Genomic DNA, 18,839 nt, shown 5'->3' on the forward strand with positions numbered 1-18,839 from the left:
TTTTTATCTTAATGAAGTAGCACTGCTAATCAGTGTCAAAAATCCTCTAAACATAACATTGTGATCAGATCACAGTATCACAAAAAACATTTTTCCAATGTAATTTGAGAAATCATTTTGAACCCTCTTAAGCCTTGGCTTAACCTGTGACCCTGAGGAGGTATTTTGCTGTAGAGCAGATTCAGCACCAAAGTGATTCTGCAAATGATGACACACAGAAGGTTAAGCACCAAGTTTACTTATGTAACTGTAGGTTTGAGTAGCAGCTGAAAAGCAGCCCCGGAGACTTTGGGAAAGTAAAGAGAGAGGCGCCTACATATCTTTTGAGACCCGGGTCAGAGGGTTTAAAATGCCAAGCTGAAGAAAAAATGGCATTTTAAACTCTCTGGTCTGGGTCTCAAAAGATTAAAAAATGACATTTTTAAAAATGGCATTTACAAACCTGAAACTTGTAATTATGGATTTAGTTCACCTATGGACCAGTCCAAGTGAAAGAGATGGCCAGATTAAAAAGCGTAAGTGTAAGGGTAAATACGTCGTCTCTATTACTAGAATAGAATTCTGCCAATATTAGGAGAAACTGTTCAGGAAATAGAATTTCAATAAAATTTATTATTTTTTTAATTCATAAATAAGTTTTCATCTTAAATACCTAAATTTTTAAAAGTTCAGAGAAATAATATATTTTTTACAGTCTGACTTTGCTTTCATAATAAATTTCTAGTTACAAAATCATATTTGAAAATAAAATCTGAAAAGTTCTTTTTTTTGAAATGTTGAAATATTTTAACGATTGATCTCTTAATTTCATTGTTTTCTAAAAAATCAAAGCCAGCAAGTTTCAAAAGAAAATTTTTATTTCTACAATAAGATTATACAATAAAATGATAGATTCTGTTTATTCAGAATAGATTTGTAGAGCACTTGGGAAATTGTTACAAAGCAGAAAACAGGTGGGATTACTCAACATGTACTTTGTACCCATGGACACTTTTTCATAAAGTTGTAAAATTGTACCTTTAATAATGACGTTATGTTGCTCAGAATGTTAAGATGAGAAGAAATTTTGTGAACATAAATCTAGCAGGCTCATTTTAGAGCTCTGAAATCATTACCTTTATTGCTGCCTAAAGACATAATGCATCACTTGCAGTGGAAGCCAGCAGTGGCATTTCTCTTCCATCGCTTCCAGGCTTGGCTTCAGTTTTTATACTAATGTATGTACTACATGACTTGGAACTAAAAAAGATTAATGCATAATCGCAAAAAGGTGCAGCACATGCTACAAAATGGCATACTTTTAGGGTACATATTCTATGTTTAGGTATAAGAAATGCAATACTTCGTATTGTTTTCATCACAGAGCAGTAGGTGGCATCTGGGACATCACATTCTTATATTGCTTTATTTACACTGTTTCATATATGGTAATGACCAGTAGAAATTAATGGGATCTTTTAAGTGATGTGAGATCACCCTCCACAGGAAATACTGTAGAATGCAGAATTCCTTGATATCCTGCAAGTTCCGGTAATACCTCCAAGCACTGCTATACTTTTTGAAATATTGCACAGCATTCTTCACCTGTGATACATCCTGTTCAGTCACTCCATGTTTACCAATCTTGTGAAAGCCAACAATCCTTTCAAAACAATGAAATATACTTAGCTTTTCTATTCCCAAATCTCTCAAAAGACATGTTTTTAAAAATAGATAAAGAATTGTGACATAGGATTTTTCCATACCTCACAATTTTTGCAAGGTCATTGGTTACAGCCTTCATCAATTCACCCTCCCCTGATATAAGTCTTGTAGAGGATAAACTTGTTTGGAAAATCAGTTACCTCTCTATTCCCTTTTCTTTTCTTTTCTTTTCTTTTCTTTTCTTTTCTTTTCTTTTCTTTTCTTTTCTTTTCTTTTCTTAATATATATCTACATGCTTTTTCTTTAAATTTCATTTAAAAGTGCAATAATACATATATTCTAAATTCATAGCAGGAGTGATCCACAATAGTATGTCTTTTCTCTCATGTAAGCTTAGATAGGAGGTAATTAAAAAACATGTATTACCATTCCTAAATAAAAGTCCCAGGGATGAGGAATCTATAACTGTGCCAACTTTAGAAAGAAATACCTTTAGTCTGGGTAATATTGAAGCTGCTTATCCTCTCCCGATCCCAGGTGCTTGGTCTCCCCATGGAAATACATATATACATATATGACACAGCCTGATGATGCCATAAAAGCCTTTGGGTTTGGTAAGATATGAAGAATAGGTAAAAGTAGAAATTAAAGGCAAGAAGATCAAAGAAAATGCATATGTTCTTGTAGATAAATGGCTGTAATCAGGAATCTGTGAGCTATAGCAGAGAGGTGGCAAGCAAAAATTCTCTACAGGTGTCTATCCTCTACAGCAGAGAGGCAGTCCCCAGAAAACCAATTTACAAGGCATAGTTATTGCCACTTTGTTTTAGTGATTTAGCAACATCTCCTTTTCTCCATTCTTTGCCCCTGCTCAGCCCATCGCTGTGCATAACTGTTTACCATTCTCTAAAGTAACCTTTCTTTTTCCTTCATACCAATTGCTCCACCACTCTTCCTAAAAGGGACCCAGAGCACACAACACTAGTCCGTTTTTAATGTTATTTCTCCTTTTTATTCTTTCTGTCCCACTTGAGAATCCTTCTGAAGATACTGTTCTCTTAGAATGCTGTCCCATATACCTGGAAAACAATGACAAACACTGGACCTTTTTCCAGTTCATTTCTAGAGCTCTCGCTCTGGAAAATGGTTTCTAGCAGTAGCCTCGTATATGGCTCTCCCACAATTAAACCACTGCAGTGTCTTTCTGAGGTGAGTAACACTCTGGTATTTCAAACTATTCTGTTCCAGGCAGACTATGATGTTTAGAAGTAGCTATTTGTCAACCCAGCTCCTGTTCTTAAACAGGACCCATGATCAGCTTTTAGCAAGGCATCTATGACTGCTTGGTAAAGATGGTGGCATCACTGCATACCACCTCCCATCATGATTTCTATGGCTTTTGCCTGTTCCGTACCCTGCAGGGACAGTGAGCAGGAGACCCTGATTCATATCGAAATATACAGCACAAATATCAGAGCGACGATTCTCAAACCTGATTTGTTCAGATACCGGTATCCTGCAGACCCTGATGTCGTATGCAGGAGGCGGGAGGCAGCAGCCAGGGGCTTTGCACCAGGCCCTGAGCCAGCGCAGAGGGAGGTAGGGCGCCTGCTCCATCTTCCCCTCTGAGCTGGAGGCTGCGCAAAGTCGCTGCTGGCTCCAGAGCTCCTGTTGCTCCTCAGCAGGCAGAGGAGCAGCAGCTCTCCACGGTCTCCAAAGAAAAGACAACGAGACGGATATTTGGCAGGTGTGAGAGGGGCAGCTGTTACTGCTTTTTGACATACCTTTTGGCACTAGCAGTGTACACGTCGTGCTTTGAGACCCATTCTAATACACATTTAAATGAATATAGTTTATTACTGTTAACATTTTATTCTTTCCTTTGAACTATCAGACCATTGATCATCCCATGATTCAATCCTATACTTTATGCCTAGTAAACTAGTGTTATTGTTTGCCTGAATTTCATAGAGGTATGTATTTTGGGCAGGAAAAAGTATGTATGTCATCTGTAACAAAATAAATGCCTTTTTTTAATCTTCAGTGTTCATGATTTATATTAAATGAAACATCTTTTAGAACAATTTATTCATTTTTATCTTTTGACTATTATAAATATTTTCAAAAGCTTTGGATTGCTGTCCCACCTTAAAGTAAGAAAACCTTCAAAATTAAAGCTATAAGGAAAAAAAACTTTAAAACTATTTTATTAACATCAAAGATCACTTTTTATAGTTATTATAACTGTATATACTGTTTTATATTTTGGGGTTTTTATCTTTAACATTTTGTCTCTGGTAAGGAGAAAAAAATCACAAAAACTTTATGAAAACGATGAAATTCAAAATTATGTATGGGATGACTTATAAAGAACGAAATGAAAGCTAGAGATAGCTGACAACCTGTAGATGAAATTTATTTAACCTGTCAATTCAGGCAAAGTTTGCATTGTTGAATTTTACTGACATATCTAACAGCAAGAGAATAGGGGAAAGCAATGAATAAATTGGAAGTTAGTTGACTAGATGGTACACTGAAATACCTACCCAGGATTCTCAGAAAAATTACTGTCAACCTGGTCTTGACACTGCAAATACAAGCATAAACATTCTTTTCAGTAATAGTAAGACAACCTCAAAAGATTCCACAGTCGTGAGAAACTTCACAAATTATTGTTATCCACCAAAACTAATCTGGTTATTTACATTTTGGAATTTGCTTTTTCTGTCTTTACTTCCAACGGTGTTTTTTCTTCTCATATCTCTAAAATGATCCTTCCCCTTTCAAATATGGATGGTACTCAAGAAACCATTGACTTCTTCATTTCCCTCATACCTAAAGTTGCATTCTCTTTGATAATTTCCAGTCAAAAAGCCCTCCAATATGCATTACAACATTCCAGTAGAAAGGTTGTTAGAAACTTGAAAAGAAGCAAACTTTCTGGAATAAAAGAAGACTGCTTATTTATCCTGCTCTTTGTAAAAGCAGTTTAAATTCTATCCAGGGAACAGCTGAAAAAATAGCTTATTTTGCGAACTATGAGATGATATTTGCAGTATCTTGGTTTCCAGTCTAAAATTACACTTCCTAATCAGTAAGTGAAATTCTTTCTGTTTGTATTTTTGTGGTCTGGTGATGTAACTATAGCTGAAGTGTGGAAGAGTCTTTGTTTTCAGCCCAAGAATTAATTTCAGCATATCTGAACACTTCATATCAAACTATTCATACAGAGCTCTACAAAAAGATTGAAAACAACAACTAGCATATGTCTATGGAGCTGTCTTCCTTTCTAAGAGAAGGTTAAATATGTACATCACAATAACAACAGAAAACTTGCTTCTATGTAAGTCTAGCTGAAACTGCTTGTAAAGCTGCTTTTCAGTGTTTAGCTCCTACTCCCTGAAGATAAAGATGACTGCTTTCTAAAGGAAGATTTTCATCAGGGTCCCATGTGATTCTTTTTCATCTCATCTCTACTGCTGCATGTTTAATATAGCAATGAATTATCAAGCAAATCTGAAATCCTGTAAGTCCAGAAACGGATTCGATAATCCAAATAATTTCTCTTCACTTTTATGATTTTTATATCTATAACATCTTTAACAGTATGAGTGTCACTGTCCAATGACTACACGAACTATAAAGTAAAAAGATAAAATGATACTGCATTAATAAAACATGAAAAAAAATTAAAACTGATGTGGCCAATTTATCTACAATATAACATCAAGGGTAAATACAGCACAAGTCATATGCGTTACTGAACTTTGACACGAAACTGAAAAACTCTATTAATGTATGTTCCTTTATGGTAGTTCACTCCTACAAAATGTAGCGACGATTTGTAGTAAAGTAGCAGTGATCTTCTGAAATGAAAAGTGCACTGATGACGATTCAAACTCTGGTTGCAACTTCAGCTAATAACAGCAAGAAAACACTTAAATGGGATTTTCTATTTCTCTGAGGACAAACTGTTTCTATCTTAGTAAAAGATTTCTATTTTTATTTCTGTTTCGCTATTAGAGAAAAGATATTCTGCCAGAATATGTTTCCATTATGCTTTTTTCCACTCATTCCCAACATAACAATTTTAACTACCTGCCTTCATGTCTGATATGTGAGCTGCAGATTCTACCTAATAACCTGAGGATGACAGGAAGGGTTTCACACTCAGTTCCAGACAGCAATGAGGCAGACTCTCTAGGATGGGGATGTCAGGGAGACTGTTCACTTAGCTCCAAATAAGACAAATACTTCAGATTGCTACTTCTCAGGTTTTTCAAGTTGCATCAGCCCCCATCCATGTAGAGTTCACATTCATGAAGCAGCTTGAAAAGCTGTAAAGTGTGCCCTGATGCAGAGCATGACCTTGGTTTATTTATAAGCTCAGAGAGAGCAACCTCATTAAAGTTTGGGCCTATGACTGAAACATTCTCCTGTATGCTGCAGTTACTAAAAACTAACAGAGCTTTGGATAGTAGCTGTGCAAATAAAAGATAAAAAAAAAGACAAATAATCATATCATCACCATAATTATGCAACAGAATCAATAATTTGGGATGCAAATTTCCAACCTGAGTGCTCTGGGAACAACTTGGCCTCCATAAGGAGTTACTATCTCCTGTTGTAACTGAATGTATTTACCACCTTAGGGTTCAATTACAGCTATCATCTTGAAACTGGAGTGATCCCTGAAGAAACTTAAAATGATAGATACTGTAGAACATTAGATCGTAAAGGGACTTTGTTGGTCATTGAGACCTTTCCCTTGCTAGTGCTAGAGCAGATAACCACATCACATATCCCATTGATCAAGCTCCATTTTGGAAGAAGTTACTTTTATGGAGTTTGTTGTTTCCTCCTCCCTCTCCCCCTCCTGCTGTGAGTCATCCTTCTCCTTCCCTATACTGCAAAACCCAAATTCTCCAAAAGGAATCAACTGTGTTTTGATCTTGAACATTTCAAACACAGAATTTGCAACAAATTATTGCTTGGTATAATCTTAGTTTCCTTAAGTAATTGTTTTAATTTAAAAAAAAAAAAAAAGAGAAAGAAAAGAAGTGAGGGAAATATAAAGAGGAAAAATATTTCTGTTTAGTTCTGTTTTCTGTGCCTTATAGTCTTCTAGCATGGATTTCATGTGTCTTTCCATCTCTTTCTCAGAGCTTTGTTTTTCTTTACTCATTTTCCCTAAGACTGCTATTTTTTGAGAACATATTTATCTTTCGGCCATTACTAATTAGCTCTGCAAAGTACACTAAAGTTGATTAAAATTAAAAATGAAGGAATAAAGTGATATCTTATATAGAGCATCAGATAGCATCTGATTCACCTCATCACATACATCATAGAAATATCAAATTGCTCCATCTATCATTTTATCCACTGTATAAAATTATTGTTAACAGCTGGTTGGCTAGTAAACTTAGATTAGGTGCTGAAGCTCAGGTTTTCTCAGACTTTTACCTGCATGTCCAACAGTCACTCCTACTGTGAGCATATCTCATCTGGACTGGTTGTCTCTTTGTTTTCAGGTAGATATTTTTCAGGTATAGAAAAATACTGTACTACAGCCTGTTGCAAATGTGAATTTCCCTTTTTGTGTGAAATGCTGAGATTTTAAAGTGTAATTCTTTCTTACATTAAGATAAAATATCCAACTCCCCCTCAAACATGTATCACATATGTAGAGATCCTGTTTTAAATATGCACATATATAACTATATGTAAGGATAAATATTTATAGGCATAACAGACATAACAAATATCTGACATTTTTAGCTTTTATATTTTCTTTTAAGCATATCATCATTATAAAGTATAAACTGAGCTTCAGGTTTTTTAATATCAGAAATAATAACATAATTTCCTGTGATAACCTAGTTTTACTGAAACCTATTTTTTCTCTGGAAAATTTTTAGCCAGTTTTAAGCTTGAATTGGGAAATTCTCAAGTGCCTCGTGGATGACTGAACAGTAAATTTTCTCCACGTGCTATGCTACTACTGTTGTAGTTGACAGATGCACACATATTTACATCTGCAATATCAATTGTGGTTTATAGACATCAATAGTTACACCTGCAATATACGCTTGTCATCAATTTTCACAATAAAATGTGGTGAAAGTACTCAAATTTCCTCAAGCAATTCAGGTGAAAAATTTCAAAATACAGCCACAGTTATATTATGTACAAGCTATTTTGGAAATTTATCCCAAGAGTATTTAATATGCAAGGCATATTGCAATATAAAAACATGCAACTTTTTGGTAAGTATTTAAAAACCCAAATATTTATATAGTCTGATTAATTAACAGTACATAAGGATTGCTTTTTCAAGAATAGCAAACTATTAAAACCCAAATAATTTTCATGCCTGGCTGAATTATATGCCTGTCCCATTATATGAAATTAAATCTGGCAGAATAATCCACCCAAACTATCAGTCATTTTCATGGACTAATTCAGGTAACTTTAGCAGGTTTATTCCACTGTTTTAGAGATGGTTCATTTCAAGTGTGCTTCAAGTTAAATTTTTGTGGCGCATATGGAGAATTGCAAAGTTCAGCTGATTTTATGAACATTTGTTTTGCAAATGCCAAACTTGTGTTTGTTGTTATGGTTTTCTTCCTCTGCTATTGTCTTCTAAATGGCTAAATATAGCATGTGAATACAGGCTATATTATACTAATCTTCTCAAGAGCGCTAACTGTGAAAAGAAAACCTTGCTTTACAGTGTAACCTGTTCTACTTGTAAAACAATGTCTTCTGCAGTCAGCATCTATCACAGTTCTATTCATGACTGATTTTTATGTGTATATTTTATAGAATTCTAACAAAACTAAAGAAACAAAAACAATTTCTTATCTTTTTATTTCAATGGGTGACAAATGGTATCATACACATGTACTACCCAGACAAATGAGTTATTTTGAATCCTGCTACACACACATTTCTGTTGACGCTTCATGGATGCTCTATGTAGAGACTTAAGCACCTTTCCCACTGTGGTGGATATCACCTCCAAAAAAGAAAAAGGCAAATAGCATAACCATGGACCTCAATATCTTCTAAATATGCAAGACTTGTTGTCTGGAATTAGACTTCTTTCAAATAACCTATCTGTACTGCAAAACAAAAATAAAAACATAAGAATGTTTCAGCCATATGCTGTAGTGTAACAGTTTATGCAACAGTTCAAGAAATGGGGAGATATAGATAAAAAGGTATATAAATTAAAATAACGGTACAAGCTATGACAGAAATAAATTGTCAGGAAAGCAGAAGGATTCTCATTCTTTTGATACGCCATAGTCAAGATATGAGGCCAAATGTAGGTTGCTGGGTTCAGTACAGAGATTAATTTAGTAGACCATAATGATGCGGTCATGCTTGTCCTTAATACTAATGAATCTAAGCCACTCAGTTTATTCCCCTACTCAGGTAAGAAGGTCATCTGAGTGATTAAGCTACCCTGTGTATTGATTTGTTTTTTTCCAAGTATAGTAGGATAAAACATGAGTATGATCCTGAGTTACGTGCTACACCTTTTGCTCTGGGGCACTACAGCATGCTATGAACTTCATCCTAGTGGAGAAAAAACATAAATTAATTGTAATTGAAAGAAGAACCTCAGACAGACATATTCCTTTTTATGTATACTTTAATAAGTCAGCAAAGTAAGTTTGAAATGGATTGGATTGTCAATGCCAATTGACCCTAGAAACAAATGGGGTCACAAAAAAAAAAAAAAAAAGCTGTAAGTCGGGTTGAACTCTGAGTGAGATTGAGCAATGAGATAGAAGAAAAGAATCCACTGCATGTGCTGGGATGCAGTACAAATGAAAGAAGTTATTCATCTGTGGCATTTTTAAGATTGGTTGAAAAGCTGAACAAATAACAGAATATAAGTCTGTGTATAAAGTGCGTGTAAATAAAGAAATCTCAATGAAATCAAGTAAGCTACCTAATAAAACAGTGGCATTTTAATTTATAGATGTATTTTTTGTTTAAAAAATCTTTGTTAAATAAAGCCATATCATAATAGTGTTACTTAGTTTATACAGATTTTATAAATTATGAAGGATGGATCAAGGGATTTCCTCTTAGATCACAAAGGCTAAGACTAACTGTGAAAGCATCCATTGGTCCCCAGGCCACATGGTGCATAAAGGCTGATCTCCATACTGCCAAAGGCTAGACTCCACTAGACTGGGCAGGCTATCTCCATATTGTGTGAAACTTTGATAAAGTCTCTTCCAAACTCCTTGTGATGTCCCTCTGAGCTTAAAACCTATTTTTTACTGTACATACGTTTCCAATAACATCATGAGTAATTAATAGCAAGCTATCACTTGAGGGAATGGGGGACACAACTATTTTATAATAAGCACAAGACTTCCACGGATGAGCACGAAGTACTACGGAGAGTTAAGAGCCAAATGTTTGTGACTAAGCCATAGAGCCTACTAAGAATGATCTCTAGAGAGAAATTCCACCAAAACAAAGACTTGTCTAAATGGGACCTAGCTGATTTGCTCTGAAAGGAAGCTTGGAAGTAATGTGATACACATGTGCATGGATTAGGAGCAGAGAAGAAGCTGGATTGAGCCTGATGGCTGAATTACTTGATGATGAAGAAGTAGCCAGAATTTCCCACTCAGCTGAGAAGTAGAGTTCCATTATTTCATGAAGGGAAGGGAATTCTCTTGACATACCACTGTATGTGCATCTACACTGGTGATTTAATGCTTTGGAATGGCTCTTTTTAGGTGTTGATTTGCTTCGTATCTGTGCCTGGATTTGTTTGCTGTGCACTGCAGAACACTGCTGTGCTCTCCTTAAGGTTTTCCTCATGGCTAAGCAAAGACTGAAATTGTGCGTTAGTGCACCATCTAGAGATCACCACTTGCAATGTAGAAAAATGACCTTCCAGCAGTTTGCTCTCTACATGTGTGCAGGATTTTAGCAATGACAGTAAAGCAGTCTGGGATATCTGTACAGAAATCTACTTTGCATTGCTTATTAGGTACAGCTGCACAGCGTGTACCTACAACCAACAGTTGGTGCAAATTTCATTGCTTCTAAAGATGTAGTATGAGTATATGGTCCTATAACCATAATGGAAAGTCAAATCTTCCTACCTTCATCTTTGTATAGCACTAGTCAGTAATGTAGGTGCATCCTATGTGGGTACATTTGAAGTCTGAACTATGTTTTGAAGGACAATGAGGCTTTTAGAATATAGTGAGGAACAATATAGACATTTTGCCTTTACTCTTAGATCTACTCAGGACTATAGGAATGAAAATTTTTTTGTTGTAGAAAATGCCTGCTAAAAAATTCAAACTGTGCATGTTATCATTTGACTTTTCTCCATATGTAAGTAAATTTTGAACAAAATTTATGTATTTTGATGTAATTACTACCGGCAAAAGTTTTAGCAAAATAGAGGACAAAGGCATTCTTCACAGAAAGATACCCATTCATAAATATTTAATAAAACCCATGTTTTCACAATCTGGCAGACAATTCACTGGTTGCTGCACTAGTTTTCCCATGCCCTGAATCCAAGGCAGCATTGGGAAGTCTAATTCTATCAAGGACTTGCCAAATCTAAGAATTTGGCTTTACAGCACACAGGCTGGATTATCCAGGCTCAGTCTAGGGCTGTCAGGGCTTCAAGCCATATTGCCATACTCTTGTCGGACCAATAAACATATCCCTTCTATCTTTTTCTTTCTTTAGCAAACAGGCAGTGTTGGTGCCTGACTGTGTCCTAAAATAGTTTCTAAATTTGCAGCCAATTCTACAGTCTCTTCACACTCAAATGCATTTCATTTTAGCCCTTTGCTCTCTATTTCAGCACGTATTCAATGTACCCCTAATGGTGAGCTTACAACTCATTCCTTTTTGCATTTCTATTCATTTTGTTTTGCTTGGGTACATATAGTCTGAAAACTCCTAAATGAATACAGCCCTATAAATTGAGAGGAGAAAAAATGTCAGCTAGATATTATGTTCCTGTGTGGAATAAAAAGGAAACCTATAATAAACTTGCTATAGAAGCAGAGAGTCTGATGTTCAGTTATGAGCCCCTGAACTATATTGCCCCGTATAAAAACACGAGATAGCGACAAAAGAGAAGCACTTTAGCCATCTTGATATTCAATGAATGTGCTAACTGCTTTTGTGGAATTGCAGTGTTCTTCAATGTGTTACCTTTATCACACTGAGACCTGCATAAAAATGAAATGTCATACTCCAATACACTTCTAGTCAGTCATACAGTTTATTTTCTTGTCCCCTGATAGAGTTCACAAATTTAATAACCGTCCTTTATCCTTGTCTCAATTCTTTTTCAGCTTTCTATTCAGCTTTCCTTCTCTCCTGACTTGCAGGAAATGCTTCATGTTCCTATAGCAATCATAATAGAAAGAAAGAAAAAGGGTGATATCAACTGCCATTTAGAAGTGTATGAGGGGTGATCAGACCAGTTCAATGGTCAGAGAAAAAAATGTTCATTGCTATTCTGCCACATACAGTTTAACCTATTTAGACATTTGCTGCCTAAATTAATTGGATAGTTTAAGCTGAAAAATTTGTTAAGATTCTTATTAACTATGCTTCACATTTTGTGTGGAAAAAATATAATTTATCCTTAATCAAAAATAATAGGGTTATTTGGAAGAAACTGCTGATAACATCAAAATTATTTTTCATCTGATTAAAATGTATAATGATGAATTTTTGCCTTTTTGTTTTGGTTTCTGTGACTATGATTAAGAATGACTCTGCAGGTCTCCACATGATCTCTAAATGACAGCTATGATATCTTTAATACTGGTATCTACTTCTTCCAGAATGTTCACAAATGAGAATGAACTGAACTCACATTTTCTCTGAGATGAAAATACTAAAAAAAAAAATGCTAGAACCACCTCCTACTGTGTCAGATATGCGCTTCTGTGGTGATACATGCAACCACTAAGAGCAAAGCCCTGATCCTTTGAAGTGCTGAGCAAGGTTCATAACGTGAAACGGTAGCTAGCTCCTTTACAGTTGTGAAGTCTCAGCACAGATTATCACTAGCCAGCATATTTTTGTACATGTAATATGAATACAGGCTCAATCCAAAACCATTTTAAACTAATGTAGATCTTTCTACTGATTTTCATGGGCCTTGAAAACAGAGAAGTCTCATATCTCTATGTATTTTGCAAGAAGGGTGCTTGATGGAAGCACAGAAGCATAGGAGATGCTGAAGTGCTATTTGGCTAAATAAAAAAATCCACAATGTAAAGAAAAAGAAAAAAACAGGTAGATGTGGGCAGGTGGAACTCTGAGATGTTGAGTGGAAGGGAATATAGGAATGAATGAACGTCACAGTGCTGCTTTAAATTCAAGGAAAACTGTTGATAACAGAACTGAAATACCAGCTAGAGCGAGGTAAGGGAAGTTGAGGTTGTTGAAAAAGGATACCAACTTTTTGTAGTTGGAATAGAAAGCAACATGAAAATTTAAGCAAAACCAGAGCAGAGCTTACAGTGTGGGAGATAAACCAGACAATATATACAACCTGGAGAGAGAAGGAATGTGCAGTACAGGGAACACCTTTATTTTAGGCTTTAGTTGAATATGTCGCATGCTATTGGGCTGATCAGCAGTCGGTGAAGACTACAGGAAGAAAAGATGGGATCAGGGAATTGTAAATGTAATTTGATCATCTAAATGGTAGCTTTCTTTTCTGTCAAGTCAGACACTGTTTTAAATTTCTGGTCCAGAAAAAGATACTGTAGAGATTTGGCAGCAGTTGCTAAGATTTTGAAATTCCAGGACTACATTTTTTTGATAGATGCTTTTATTTCTCTTCAAGTTGTAATAACTTGGATTACTGTAACAGTATAATAAAATCAATCTTTGAGAAAATTATTTGTATTGTGGAACAGTGTACTCATTGTAGTACATTCTGTACATAAAAATTGACCAGAATTTTATAAGAATTTTTTTTCCCAAAAAAACAATTAACTTTCCATTATTCTTGAAGGTTTTTTCCATCCAGGTAAACATCAATTCATAACAGACTGACTGTCATTAGAATTACTTTATATCATTTCCTGTTCCTAGCATATGTTCACAGAAAGCAGATTTATACTGTTATTCTAGGTACCCATTCAAATCCCAAGACTGGATACATTTGGTGCAACTTCACTGCTTTAACAGATTGGATTTTGTGTTCATTTTTGTTCTCATTAGAGAGCTAACATAGAAAGAGGGTCATCATGATATTCTAAAATGACTCGGAATGAACCCATTTTCATGACAGATTTCACAATGATACGGAACAATTATTTTGAGGAAAGGAAAATAGAAACCTGCAGTAGCCTGCTGCAGGAGAAAGGTAGATTTCTGGTTAAGGTGTTCCATATAGTTTTCAGAAGACTTCTCTTTGATTCATACTTCTGTTAGAAGTTTCCTGTGTGACCTTAGGCAACTTGTTTAATTTCTCTGTGCTTCTTTCCTCTTCGTGTAAAATGTTTTCTTTCTCACAGCATCATTTTTGACCACCATGGAACTGGCAGAATTCATCCTAGCTGTGCAAACTCCCAGCCCCATGAAAGTGCCAACATGTCTGGGTAAAATAATAGCATGTAACTGAGGGGGAAAATAAATTAGAAGACACAGTACTTCTGACATTTCCACTGCTAGCAAACATGCTATCACTTCCCCTAATAATTACTTCAGGCCGTACATTGTTGACATTTACTACAAGAAACAAAACAGTAATAAAAAGCAAATATCATGAAAGGTACAAATCTAAAACAAATGGGATACCTTTGATCACAATATTTACTGAAAATATTGATTCATTTCTTGAAATGTTGTTTGTGTAAAAGACACATACAATTATCTCATTAGGTTATCAACCTGTTGTTCTTATTAATTAAAGAAAAAGTAACTTATGAAAATTACTAAATTCATTTATTTTCTTCTAGTTTATAATTTGATGTAAAACCCATGAGACATCAATTGAAATGCTCTACTAGACCTTAGTGACTTCTTGATCAGGACTGCATGGCACAATAGTGAAAAGAGAAATGTCCTTACAATGTACCGAATAGATAAAGTAACTGTAGTCAATGTCATAAGTATGTTTTCATACACGAGTAGAAGTTCTTTGAGTTAGAAAAACATTTACCTCTTAAAGCTTTGTACCTGGATGTACATACATTTTGATCTTTGCATATGTTACATCTTCTTCTTCCACCACTTTCCCTGGGAAGCAGCAAGCACATTGTTACATGCTCAGGAGGGAGCCTTCTTGTTTGTGGTTTGTGTGCCCATAACCTCAGTGGACCCTGGAATCCACAAAGAGTCTCCTTGTGCTGCCACATGCTCAATGCAGATGGCATCTTCAGAGAATACATTGGCAGACACACACAAACCCATATTTAGCATGTGCAAACAACATTTTTTCAGGAGTTTGTAAGTCAGCCAAAGTCAGGTGTCTTTCACACAGATAACAAAACAGCTCTCTGACCTCATGTTGATCCTCTCTTCTATTTCTCCAGCTCCCCAATTCCAAGTCTTTGCTTAAAGTATGAAAACACTAGGTTTCTTCATCCAAATGATATGATTTGTTTCATAGAGATGAACAAAAAAGTCAGTATCTCCTTGAATCCTTACTAGAATTGTCAGTTTGAAAGAATTAGTGGAGATGAGGAATGAAGAGACTAAGGGTCAGAACTCAAATGCAATATTGTGATGAAATGTGTTTTTCTGCCCTTCCCCTCTGCTTCTCAAAATGTTAGAATATATGCTTGGGAAGAAATATCTTTTTATTATAGTGATCTACATGCCGAAAAGGTTGAGAATTTAACATATTTACTTCAACATATGAATATGTACCTTACTTTGAGCATATGCTGTATTTCCTATTCACACTAGACATTCTTGTGACAATAGCTTCTCATAATCTATATGCCAAACACATCTGAAGATTATTTTCACATGTGGAAGTACAAAGCTAGAAGATGTATATTTTTATATATATATATATTATAATAAATATATATTTAATAATATATTAATTAATATATTAATTAATAATAAATAATAATAAATAATATATTGATTAATAATATAAATAAATATATATTTAATATATACATCTATAATTTTAAAGTAAAACTAATCACATTTATGTACATATTTGGGTAAAGTACATTTGGGTGAAAACATGGGCCTAGCACATCAAACTGTAAAACTTTCACCAACAAGGTCAGTGATTTCAACTTTTGACACAATAGCTATTAGAAAGATTATTTCAGTTGGAAGAAAGAATAAAAAAAGTAAATACGCCATCTTGTATCTACAGTACAGATAAAGAAATCAATTTTCAAATGTTTTCATTGATTTTCTATGTGAGCTCGGACAAGTTAGCTAATGGAATTTTTCCTTTCAGAGATATCAAAATGGGAAGTTGAAATGGACAGTAAAATGTCTTTTCACTGGAAATATACTGAAAGTAATCCTTATCTGGAAAACAGTTGGTTTTGAGTAATGGACATTTATCGGTGGAATGATATTCAGTCAAAACATCCCCCAAAGCGTATTACACTTTAGGTCATGTTTCAAATACATATACTTAAAGCTATGTATCTATGTCATTATATATACACCTTAATGCTCTCAGGATATGTGTATGTGATAGAGTGCAGAACTGTGTAGAGACTCCTGAGCTAGCTTCCTAAAAGCAATGATAGAATGAGCACTAGTGCAGCTGTCCCACCAGGCGAACATATATACCCTGCTTTTGAACAGAGTTTATTCAGCAGGCTGTGGTATCAGGTAGTGTTGCAGTCTGCTCTGCTGGGTAGCTAGACCACTAGTGGCAATCAGACCAGAGGTGGCCCCCAGCAATCAGGGACCTGTTCCTGGCTTCCCTATCTTGTCTTATGAGCCAAGGCATGCCCTGGGGCCCAAATCTGATAGCTAGCTCTCTGGTTTCTCTACACGACCATCACTTCCTGGATGAGTACAACACCCAAATTATGCATTTTTCATCTAAAGTGAAATACATTTCTGAACATTTTAACATTTCTACAGATCTAAGAAAATTGAAAGGTACAGCTGAAATAGTCATTATTGTATCTCAGAATGATCACAGTAGCTAAAGATGGAAAAGACTTATCACATCAGCTGTTTCACCTTCCTGTATTATAGTATCTTCTTATAGAAAAAATACCAGTCCCAACTCACGAGCAGATACTTTCCATCTCTTAGGTTGCATTCAAAGACCTAATAGAAATAAAGTGAAAAAAAGCTACTGAAAGGGAAGCTCTCTAGTTCATGGTTCAGACAGGAGTGAATGTGAGGTGTACAGTCTTGCCGCAGGTATGAACTTGCAAAGCTTTCTCCTTAGTTGAAAGGCAAGAGCACTCTCTTTCAGGAGTAGTCAGCCTAACTGTTACATTTCCCCATAATCACATAATAAATTTCTCTCAGCCCTGCAAATCTTTTAGAAAAGTGTATGATGGCATCGTCACAAATTACTGGATAGTCTCTTTGAAAGAATTACATTCCTGCAGCATAAAAGAATCTCCACAATACAGGACAAGATAGAAGATATTAAGTTCCTTTACAGATGCCATTGAAGAACAGTATAGCCAGACTTAAATAGCATAACACGCAGAGAGCAGAAATAAAATATAAACCCATTTCATATACATTACATAAAAATGTACCAGATCATATGGAGGATGCTGCAGAGATATCCTGATGTAGTGCATTATATCATCAATGTAAAACAACTAGCTAATACTGTAACACTGAAAGAATAACGTTTCATTTTAAAAGCTCTGAAAGGAATATTTCAGTGTGGTAGTTTAGATACAGGCAGACATGACGGCACATATTCAAATACGCAGCAGATTTCATAGTGGATGAAAATCCCCCTGCTACATACACACATAGAAAACTAAGCTCTCCATCTCATCTGACATGTACAAAGCCTGAGAACCCGCCTTTGTGGGGTAATGACTCCATACACATTTGATAGGGTAGAACCAATCAATTTACTTCAAATATATTGATGCCAGGTAATTAACTAGATCCAATAATTCACTGACAGAGGCAGACATTGATGATTATACCTTAATGTCCAGTTTTACACTGCTATGCCCCACACCAGGACAGAGAAAATAATTGCAAACAGTTGGGTTGAAATGGTCACTCTCTTTTCAAATAAATAAAGGAATATAAGATGTAAATATGTTTGCTGTGTGTTACATGGGAAAAAGAGCAGCTGTAGTAGCTTTGCACCTCGTACAGTAGAGGATGTCAGTGACAGAGTTCTTTAATGGAGGTTTAAGTTTTGTTCTTAGAAGCTATCAAACTTAGGAAGACTAAGCTGACACAAAACAATAATTAAAATAATAACTGTTGTGGGTTTATTTCCTGCAACATGTCATTTTATTTTTATATTTCCAGGATTTAGCTTTAAAGCTCTTCAGCTCTCTTATTGGAGGATAAGATAAGGAAAAAACCAACAACAGTAAAGAAATAGGCTGAAATTAAGCACACAGTGTTATGAATGATTACACAAAACCACCCTGGTAACCTGTTGACAGATTGCTGGCTATCATGCAAGTTACCTCCCAGTAGGTCATTCCAGAGCTTTACATACTGGGCCAAAGAATACTGACCGATTATTCAAATGTCTGGCAATTCTGGGCAAGAAAACTGTACCACTGGTTATTCTCAGTACATATTATGTGTCCTTAATATGTTGTTTAGATAAACAAGTTTTTCTTATCATCAAAATCTCCAAACATACAGCTTTGAAGTAGCCCGTCAGAGGATGCTTTTCTTCAACATAGTGGTGATATCTACAACTGAAAATAATTTTTTCTTCTCAACAGCATATTCACTTGGAAGCTGTCTGACAGTCCTCACTGAAAAATGAATAGGAATATCTAATGAAATTTACAGGATGGTTAAAATAAAGTGTACAGTAGTACTTATAATAATTATGCCATGCATTCCAAAGTAGCTCTAGTTATCCACAGTTTAATAGATTTTAAAGACAGAAAACACCATTAAATCTGTCTCACTACATTACATTTTATCCCGTTATGTCTACATTGAACTTAATGACAGAATTTTGACTAAATCATCATCACTTTTTGAATAAA

This window comes from Gymnogyps californianus, chromosome 5 (assembly GCF_018139145.2).
Source record: "Gymnogyps californianus isolate 813 chromosome 5, ASM1813914v2, whole genome shotgun sequence".
NCBI classification, from domain to species: domain Eukaryota; kingdom Metazoa; phylum Chordata; class Aves; order Accipitriformes; family Cathartidae; genus Gymnogyps; species Gymnogyps californianus.